Source organism: Neopsephotus bourkii, unplaced genomic scaffold (genome assembly GCF_033783945.1).
Source record: "Neopsephotus bourkii isolate Nb327-2 ecotype Australia unplaced genomic scaffold, CSIRO-AGI_Nbou_v1 NB_1792, whole genome shotgun sequence".
Lineage (NCBI taxonomy): Eukaryota > Metazoa > Chordata > Aves > Psittaciformes > Psittacidae > Neopsephotus > Neopsephotus bourkii.
This window is the reverse complement of record NW_026902266.1, coordinates 2,555,398-2,565,960: the sequence shown is the minus strand read 5'-3', so window position 1 is coordinate 2,565,960 and position 10,563 is coordinate 2,555,398. Positions and strand designations below refer to the sequence as shown.

Genomic DNA, 10,563 nt, shown 5'->3' with positions numbered 1-10,563 from the left:
TATTTATCGGGATGATGAATCCATAGAATATATTCTTTTATGTTTAAATTATGATCTTCCATATTAATCTTAAGATTGTGAAGTGTCTTTTTCCTTTTTTTCCCCACAGTTTAATATATTATACTACAATGACATTTTTTGTAACTTTACACTTTTTTGGTTATTTTATTTTAAAAAATGAAAAATTAATTTAAAAAAATGCAAAAACTGTGTTTGGATTATTTATTTTAGAATTTCCCCCTTTTTTGTTTTTGTGTTGGACTGCAAATTGAGTTAATGTGCTTCTTTGCCTTTCTTCTCCTCCTCCTCTTCCCCTCCCCTGGGTCTTAACTACCTAGGGCTTTAGAATGTACATACCTGAGCTCTGTTGTGAGACAGTGTGGAAAGAAGACCTTTGTCTTCCTCTTTCTGTATAGATTCTTCAAGGAGAAAAGCCTTTGGCTCAAAGTGCCTATCTGAAGACATTCCAAATACAGTTTGTCTTTGCATTTCTGTATTCCAAGTTTGGAGTTTTCCTTGCCAAGGTGAACGGGACTGGCACAAAGAGAATGAATGTAATTAACACCATCCCCCCCGCCCCATTACTGTTCACTACATTGCTTTTTCCTCCTCTTTGTGTGAGTTTATTTAAAAGAAAATCTCTTTTGTAATGACTGTTTGCAGTTTAAATCAATAAACCCCACGTTTTTTCAAGAAACTGACAGTGGAGCTGGTTTTCCTTGCACAGATTGAGGGGTTGGTTTATAGACAGCCACTCAAATGCAGATAGTTCCCTCCTCTTGATCTGTAAGTGCCCACCCTGTGCTCAGGCATCTCTCCATCATTCCTCATGGATTCAGTGGGTCAGCCATACAAACCTATAGATGCAGAGATCAGTGGCAGCAAATAACCAGTGTGACCTGTTTCAGTGGTCTCTCACCCTCTGTCTCTTAAGGAGTCCTCCCATCTTGAGTCCTTCAGTCTGTTCTCTAAGCTTCTTTCTGATCAATGTGTCTTAAACCTTAGAGTGGCTTTTGTTCCTCCTGTGGCTTATGCTCCCTATGCAGCTCCTTCCTCCTCATGGGAAGCCTGTAAGTATTTTGAGCAAGGCTAAAGCGGGATGTTGAAGTGGCATGGATTTCCCAAGTCTCAGGCCTGGCTTGTTATTGGTACTACTCCCTTTTGGTACAGTGGTGGTTTGTGTGGGAGAGGAACGTGGACCCCCAGCGAAGTCTTCAACCTGGTATCTCATTAAAGCCTGCACACCCTTTTAAGTATCATTTGGCAACCCCAAAAACTTATGAACCCAGTGGTTTTATTCAGGGATGCTTCTGTGTCAGCGCTGGTCATGGTGTAAATCTTGTTGTTTCCACCTTTGAGCTCTCTGGAACAAGCTTGGCACTCCATCTGAAACTGTACCAGCTCTCTTCCAAATCTGGGGTGGAATATTGTTGCTGAACCACCAATCTTTCATCTGTCTTGACATGCCTCACTGTTCAGAAGAAATGTTTCCTAATTCATGTTGAAGAAATTTCTGACAAACAAAAGCTGTAGGATACCTCAAAGCTAACACCAGCGTACCTTTCCTGGGGTTGGCTTTGTGTAACATGCTTGCTTGTGTGGTCTGTCAATAAAGGTGAGCTAGGTGGAGGAAAGATGGTGGAAGAGGAGTGTGGCTGTTAGCAGCTGGTTCCCATGAACAGTGCAGAGGCTGTGCGGGGAGTTTGCCTGGGTGATGCTGATGTAACTAGCATGCAGTGCAGTCTGCGGATGCCTGAGAGAGGAGCCTGAGGCACAGCCCTAGTGCTGCTCAACAGGCCTCCAGAAACCTGTTGACCGCAGCCTTGCCCCTGGGTGTAAAGGTGATGGGGCCCACATGAGAGGTGGGCTCCCTCCTGGAAGACCTCCCGTGCCCAGGTGCAGCAAGCACTCAGGCCTGCCTCCTTGCTGACTGCTGGAAGCCATGCCATCAGCCCCTGAAGAGCAAGGTGTATCTGATCTGGAGAGGATCCCAAGTTTATCTCAAGGTGTGCAGGTGGGGCTTGAAACTGCTCACCTCCTCTCTGGACTTTCTGTGCAGGTCTTCAAGCAAACAGTCTGCCCAGTTAATAATTGATGAACAATCAAAGTTGCACGGTGCTATTGGTATGACAAACTACTGGGAAGCTGCGCTAAAAGTAGGTCTGTCTTGGTAGTTCTGTATTTCCCTCATCCTAGTGCACTGGTTCTGGGAAGCCAGCACTATTTTTCTCCTGTGAATTTATTAATGATAAATGCTCTATCACGCGGTGTTTTGCTTTTTGAAACTAGCCTTGAGCTAGGTCACACAGGGCATAGAGAAGAGCACAGAACAGGCAGCATCAGAAGTTTATTTTCTGTAACATTTTGTGAGAGAGAGTGAGGCAAGAGCTTCCAGCAATGTAGGGATTTCCCTGATTTGATACCATTAGCATTCATCATACACTTGGGTGTATGGCAGCAGCTAGTCTGGAGGGACTTCCCCTCCCTTGAGTTTACCATGGGTGAGTTGTCCATGCTGTTTCTTGTAGGGTTAGCATTTGTGTTCCCTAGCAGTTTGCCTTGGTTGGTAATAGCCTAGCCAAGGCTCAGAAGGTTTAGTAGCCTTTCCTGGCATGATGGTTTTGAGACATTCCTTTGATTTGAGGGCTCCTCCATGCTCTGGCTCATTGACTCTCACAGGAGAGTGTCACAGGACTCTCAAGAGTGGCCAGGAAGAAAGAGCTGGCTTGTGTGCTGGCACAGTTGCTCTTCTGATGTGCCTGGTGTGCTTGGGCAGAGAGAAGTACCCTCAAGAACAAGATACCTGTCATCCCATGTGAGGTGGCATGGCAGAGTATGCCTCAGTGCACTTACAGCTCTTACTGTGGGGCAGGGGGACACCTATGGTGAATTCTTACTGTTCTTCACATACTTTTGTTAGTCATGGGTATTTGCAGTGTGGGCTTCTTGTAAGAAGACTGGGTCCATGTCTCTGTGCTGCAGGTACTAGATGTCACTTATTTTTTGGCTTCTAAGTCAGATGATTAGTGCTACCCACATCCAACATGCCTGGCTGTCTCTGGAAATTACAGCCAGTGTGTATGGCTGGCTGCACCAGTTGCCTCTTGGTAAGGAGTAACAGGATGACTTTGATTCGCAGAGCTCCAGGTGGCTTAGGTCCCACTCTAGTAGCTGCCTCCCTCTTTCCTAATTCCTACAATAGCTGCAAGTGTCCCCAGGACTGTACTGGCTACTCCCTTGCTAAAGGCTAAATGTGGCTTTTGTACCAAAGCACCTTCAGTTCTGCAATCAGGGGCTGTAGAAACAGGCTGCCTCATTTCCTGAACTTCTTTGTAGATGAGGGCTGCAAAGTCAAATAGGACTTCTTTGTTGTTATTGCTGTTGTTTTTAAAGGCAGTTGGGAACTTCACTACCTAGTTTTGGCTAAGATTTGTTTATCATCACTTGAATTTAGGCATGGTGTGCCAGATTTCAACTAACAAAAAATGTCATTTAAAAAGAAGCCTGAAATGCTCCAAGTTCCCGACAGAATGTGCCTCATCAGCATAGCCATGAAATTGGGATGCAGAGTAAGAAAAAACTTGGAGAACTGGACAACAGTAGATACATGCCTGGAGGGGAGCATACAAGGGAGTTTTTGGGGAGGCGCAGGGAGGGCAGTGGTCTGCAAGGGGGACTTGGAGCTGCTATCGCAAATCATGTGGGAAGACCAGGCTCTTGCATGGCAGAGGGGCAGGAAATGATGGGTTACCATTAAAGATTGGGAACAAAGCAAGAGATAGAGATCAAGTTCACACAGCATGGAGGATAGCAGAGGTGAGAGAGAATCCATTCTGGTTCCATTCTAAAGACTTCTTAACGGTGTTTGGATGCATGAAGGCTAATGAACTGGGTCTCCAGCAAGGCTCAGGAGCATCAGCGTGGAGGGGAAGGTCTGGGTAATGTAGCCTGCTGGATACTATCTGATGACTATGCACAAGGATATGAATGAGTATGAAGATGCAGTAATACTCATGGGCAGCATGCCCTTTACACTTGCTAATTGCTGCAATTTGTGTGGCCTGTGTTGGGTAAAGCGAGCATGTGCTTGAGTCTGGAGAAAGAGCCTTTTGGGAGAAGGTCAGCGTGTGTGAGCAAAGAGGCTCCTGGCTCCAGTGCTGGACGTGTTGCATGGGCTGGAAGCTGCAGACATGCCCGGGAGTGGCAATGACACAAAAGTGTTCGGGTACCCTGCCTGGGAGGGAGTGAAGGGCTTGTGCTTGAGGGAGACTCCTCATGCCCTAGGAAACAATAGGCAAATATGAAGATGTATGGTCTTGTAGCCAGCAGTGGGGCTAGCAAGGCAGTTCTGCTGTGGCGAGTGACCAGGTGCTCTGGTGACAAACTAAAGTGTGGGGAGTGGAGTGAAAAGGGGGGAAAAAAAAGAGAGTGAAGAAGGGTGTCATCATTACCAGGGCCACACAGAAGAGGGGTCAGGAGGAGCCCATAGCAGAAGCAGTTTGAGGGGTATGAACCAGCCATAAACAAGAAGAAAACAGTAAAACCAGTGTTGGGAAGGAGTTCAGCTGGGAGGAAGGGGTGAAACCTGTCGCAGAGGGTATCTCTGGGGCTGGGAATGCTGGGAGGGATGGCGAGACTGGCTCAGCAGGGATGCTGCGAGTGTCTGCTGGGAACTCACAGAACAGCCCTCGAGCTTTAGGCCGAGTTAAGCCCAAAATGTTAGAAGATGACGTAAAATGTCCTTTGTTTGGAGACATGCTCGCCCGTTAAGCAATGCCTGTGCCTCACAAAGCCGGCGCTTATTCCCTAGAATACTTCCAGCAAAAAGAGAAAAAAAACAAGTTCCTCTAAGACACCCTCAACCAATACCTGCTGTGACTAAGCCCTGTGGGCAGCTCCACAGCTGATTTATATCCTCCTCCTCTTCCAAACCGAAGGGGTTAGAGTGGAAACAGACGCTGCGTTAAACATAGCCGAGGGCAGCGAGCAAGACAGCCCTGCACTGAGGTGGGGAGGAAGCGGGGCTGCGGGGCGGCTGCTGCCAGGCGTGACGCCGGTTCGGGTTTCCTCGTAGGCAGAACAGAGCTCCTTTTGGCTGGTGCAGCTTTATGGGCTCGCCTGGGTTTATTACACTGCAAATGTTTTGAATTCCACATCTTAATTTCCAGAGAGGCTTTGCTTCACTTTTGCTCCTTTTTTTTATTTCACTACCACTGCCTTAACCTCTTCTTTTTGACCGGGTTTTGGTCAAAGCGGCTGTTTTCTGAGCAAACAGAGGACCGGAGTTCTCCCTGCCTGGGCTCCAGCTGCAAATTAATCTCCTTTCATAGCTTCATTTTATGTACGCCCACTATCCCCACACATTAACTTAGTCAACACATGGAAGTGAAATTTTTCCATGCAGGATCCTGCGGGCTGTAAGGCTGTGTGGAGCACGTGACTGCCAGCTCCAGTTTTCTTGCACCTCTGGGTGGAAGGAAGTGTCCTCATCCCCCCCACATGTGAGTGGTTCTCGGTGTGATGTGAAAAGTTTTAACAACTGGAGTTGCTGTAAGCATTTCAGGGTTCAGCATTTCTCTGTGTGTTTAGAGTCTGCCACACCAGCTGGGCAGAGGCAAAGCCATAGGTACGGTATGTCTGCAGTACCTCTGGTCCTACCAGACCACTGGTCAGCAAAAGAGCCGATGGGAGGTTCGTCAGTGGAGTCATTCTGTCTCTGTGGGGTTTGTCTCCCTCCCAGAGAGGACAGAAAGTGCAAGAGATGCTGATGCTGACAAAGACGGCTGGAGTCTGCTTGGCCTATGTAGCGATGCACTTTGTACTTCCTTATGATGCCTTTCACACATGGGCCTGGGAGAGCTTGACAGGTATTTTGGGCACTTGGCAAACATAACTGTACCTATTCCTTAGGTTTTAGAACCCTGTTGGATACATGACTGTTAAGTGAAGGGGATTGTCTGGCAGTGGCACAGTATCACAGAAAGAGCTGCAAAAATACTTTAGGACTCCTGATACTTTTTCTCCTGTCTTAGTCTCCAGGCAACAGCAAATATTTCTCCTGAATACTCTGGATGAGCAGATGCCAACGTTGATTCACAGGAAAAGGATGTAGCCACGCAAGCCATAGAAATGTTGTTTGGGATGGTAGCCACAGCCCCTAAGGAGACATTAAGCAATGTGGAACAAACGCCAATGAAGTTATTTCTTGAAGCTCTTGCTTTGTTTGCTATAAAGAGATTTCTTGAGCAGTCTTATGTGGGAGCCATCGTGATTACCTTGATTACAGCTCCACAAAGAGAATATACTGTGTTTCCCAGCTCTGGAGATGCTGCAAGGGCTTTTGGACACTAGAATAGTCTGGGGTTACTAAGAAGTTACAGTCACAAGAAATGAGGAAAGGTTTTGTTGAAGGCCAACATCAGAGTGTAAAAGGTGCACTTTTGCATGGAAAGAGGACAGGGCTGAAAATATACAAAGAGGCTCCTTGTTTATTTTCTCTCAGCCTCAGATCTTCTGTGCTGTGTTTACAAACAACCCCATTTTCCGCATGATTAGACTTACAAGTTTATCATGGGATTGAAAAGCTGACGGCAAACTTAATTCACCCTTTCTTGATGGTGCCCAGCCGAAAGAGCTTGGGGAGCTGCAGAAAAGCGTTTTCCTCTAAGTTTAGGTAATGTGGCTTTGGATTCACAGACTGAGTCTGCTGACCAAGACATTTTCCTTCGGCTGGCACCCTTCTGACCAGAAAAACACTCTCAGCCTGGATGAAAACAGAACTGGAGATGTTGTCCAAACATCTGGCAGTTTGTTTGAAAAGCGAGCAAGAACTTGAGGGCAGGCAGCTGGGGGGAGGCCAGTGGTGTCATGGTGGAGGCGGGAGACAGCAGCCCATGGGGTTATCAGTGTATCATCCAGGCTGGCAGGGACTTGCAGTGAGTCATCCAGACCTTCACTCTTAACTGTGGCAGGGCTGATCTCATTATCCACAAACCACCTCTCGTGCACATTGTTGTCTAGCGATAGCCTGAAACAAACGTCTCCAGCACCGATGCGTCCACGGCAATCCTTTGTCAGGAAGTTTCAACACTCAGGCTATTTTAACCTCTCAATATGTAGCCTAATGCTTAACCTGAATGTCTCCTGTGAAGGTTTGTGGCCATTAACTTCGCATCCCATCCCCTTCAGTCCTTGCAGAATGGCATGTGTGTTTCATCTTTCAGCTTTCCTGCCAGTTATGCCCTTTCCCAGTCTGTTCCCAGAGGATTTGCTTTTCCAAACCTTTCTACTTCTCTTTTCCTACGCCTGCTCAAAAATAAGATGTCCTAAATCCATCCTGAACTTTAATTTTCAGCCTGGTTCTGCTCTCACTGTTGCTGTCCTGTCTCTGGTTCTTGTGGAGGCAAGTTCAACCTTCCTGGCCTAATCTGTGACGAGGACAGGAAAAAAGCACTATATCAAATTATATTGTTTCTGTTAGGAATACAATGGGATACAGAGTTTGACCTCTTGTCACAGCACTGTGCTGCCAAACAGGGCCCTGCCCCGTTACTCAGGGGTGTCCTGGCTCCCTTCACACAGACCGACAGTGATGGGTGTTTGGTTCTTGGGACTTTATCCCTACTGGGTGTATGTATGAATATGTATGTGTGCATAATATCTAGCTCTGGTATTAGCCCTGTGCTTTGTGGCACCCAAGACCCTTGGGAGCTCACCAGCATGCTCTGATGACGCTGTGCTTCTGCCCTACCGTTTTCCTTCCTGAAGGAGAGACACTCATCCCTGTCCCTGGGGAACATAAGCTTTGAAACATGAGTTGATGTGTTTTTACTTACCATTATCTCAGTTTACATAAATTACAGTGCTTAACAGTGGCCATAAAATTATCCAGCCTTAAAAAAAAAATCAGCTGTTGAAATTGGCTCTGTGACCTCCCTGATCAGCTCATTTCCAATGGGCAAACATGCAGTGGGAAAAGAAACAGTCCTTTCTTGTTCGTCACAAATGTTCATCTGCCTCTTGTATCAGCAGCCAGCTTCCCTGCTTTCCTAGTGTTGGTCGGTATAGAAAAGTACATCAAGCCTTTCACTGTATGCTGCTTCACCATTCTGAATAACTCTGACAAGTTGTTTAACTCAACTAAATCATCCAGCATCCCCCACCAGCAGCCAACACACCTCTAATATTTGACAGTCAGGTTCTGCCCTGAAAAGGGGTTTTCTTGACAAAGCAGTGATGATTCTGTTTCAGGGATATTGGATCACCTCTGGGTGCACTGCAGGTGAAATACTTTCTCCAACATGTCTCATCTGGAAGCTGAAAGGCAGCCTGTCTGGTTTCATTAATTGCTTTTGACCTGTGTCAGTATTTAGGCATTGAATCTGTCCTCTGTCTGAAGAAAAAAAGCAATCAAATCTTATTTCAGTTGCTAATCAGAGAAACTATTAATCTAAATACGCATAAGGAACAGATGAGCTGAACAACCAGCAGTATCAGATAGACACTTTTCCATCAATGGTACCTGCACTGTACTTTTGTGAGCAAGTTGGACAGGATGGCGCAGATCCTTGGGTCCTTCTTACTCCTGACTCCAGGAGGGAGGGGCAGCCTGTAACACTGTTGCCTATCATGTCTTTATGTCTACTTTATTGTCCGTAAAAAAACTTTGCTCTTTGGGTTATGATGTTTATTTCCTCTAACAGTCTTTATAAGAGGCCTTATCAAAATTGGTGTAAAAAGATGGCTGACCCACAGCATGTTTATTGGGTCATCTTTATCTGCTCTTCCCCTGTTTTTTTCCTTACTCAGTGTGTGACTCTGTCATGAACCTCTGATAAGACCATAGTCCTGTGTCCCACAAGCAATTCAGCCCTGAGCACCCCAGGAAAGTCAGCAGACGGGCGCATGAGGTGTAAGTGGGCAAAGTCAGAGGGCACAAGACGGCAGTTTTGGATCTGTTCAGATACAGAGCCCACTTGATGCTTTCTCTGAGCACTGCAGGGAACAGGGAGCTTAAGATGGGCTTCAAAAGGTGAGACAGGCAGCAACCTGTCTGGAGTGGGTTTGAGCTCTGGGTCGCGCAGTGCCCATTATGTGGGTCAGGCCCTTGGCCATTGGCTTCATGGGGTAGAGGGAAGGCTCTTTGCCCCTGCAGTGCTCATCACTGACACTGGCTGAGGAGAGCAGCCTGCCATGGCCACCCTGCCACTGAGGGGGCTCTGGAAGTGGAGGTGGCAGGGGCAGCCGGGGCAGAGTGAATGACCCTGTCCCCCCAGACAAGCCTAAGCAGCGTGTGGCACGAGCAGGCTGGGGGCAAATGGCAATCAGGTGCTCATTTCGCTTCTTCATTGTGCTTCTTCCTCCTGCCTGCAGCCCTGCTCAGCACCCGCTCCCTGAGCTGAGGGCTGTAACATCCTGCTCGCTGTCTGGGGCTCCTCTGCCTGCACCTTCCTCCAGGAAGACGGGGGCAGCAGGATGTGCGCTGTCTCTCCCAGTGGCTAGACCAAAGGATTTCAATTTCCCCAATGTGTGGACAAGCCACTTGCCTCCCGGCCCTGTAGGTTATCAGCTCTACCGAGAGGCAGAAACCAGCAGGAGCATGTCACAAGACAAGGTGAAAGCCCACCAAGGTCCTGCAGCAGGCTGGAATGAGCTCTGCTCCTGCAGGGTGTTCTGTGGTTTTGCCTCACTTATCCTTTGCAGGGCTAGGACCTCCCGTCCTTCATGTCCTAAAAAGCTTGTAATGAGCTACTCTCTAAAAGCCCTGAAGAAGTTCAAAGGGTGTGCTGAGTCCATCTCCTCTGGGGGATGGAAAAAACCCAACACCCATGCATTGCTGTAAGTACCGACCTACACAACCTCGTCTCACTGCTAAGGCCGCAATAGCTCTCACACACAGCACAGATCGTGCCTTTGCCAGGTCAGGTTTTTGCTGCTACAGTAACACACAGGCACTAAGCTTCCCCACTGGGTTCTAGAGCATTTATTTAGGTAGTGAAATGGGCTCACTCTTCATTAAAAGCTGGTGGACAGTGTGGTTCAAGATGATAATTTGTATAATTAGGATTATTTTTTTAGAAGTACATTGTGCACCTTTTTCTGGTACATAGAGACTGACTGTGAAAGGCCAGAGAGTGGAAACATGGATTACTTCAGTTTTTACATGTCTGTTCTGTGTGGTCCCAGTGGTAGGATTAGGACTGCCATGACTCTCCCATGGCTGACAACAAGGGGTGACTGGGAATCCAGCCTATTCCTCTGCTCCATCTAAGCGAAATAAAAAAAGTAAACAAGGAACAGGAATGCAAAAAAGTAAAATCCAGTCCAACTCCAGCTAAAGGCAATGTACAAATCCCTTTTTAGTGCTCTTTGACACACAGAACTGGTCCTGAACAGTTATCATTTGGTCTGCTAGTAAACCAGACCATAATATTCAATATCAAGTAAACTAGGAAAAGAGGAAGAAACCACATTTCAGGACTGAGCATCTCAACAGTGTGGAAACAAGTTCTGGCAGGGGCTGGAGCCTTCAACTCCAGCCAAAGGCCCATACCTTGCAGGCTG

The 10,563-nt window shown here is 47.1% G+C and overlaps 1 long non-coding RNA gene across 1 annotated transcript; it reads left to right on the top strand.

Moving 5' to 3' along the window:
* Positions 1-2,084: 2,084 nt before the first annotated feature.
* LOC133226624 (uncharacterized) lies at positions 2,085-6,254 on the top strand. The gene is made up of 2 exons (XR_009729593.1): positions 2,085-2,501; positions 6,033-6,254. It is a non-coding gene; the product is annotated as an uncharacterized LOC133226624 (long non-coding RNA).
* Positions 6,255-10,563: the final 4,309 nt, after the last annotated feature.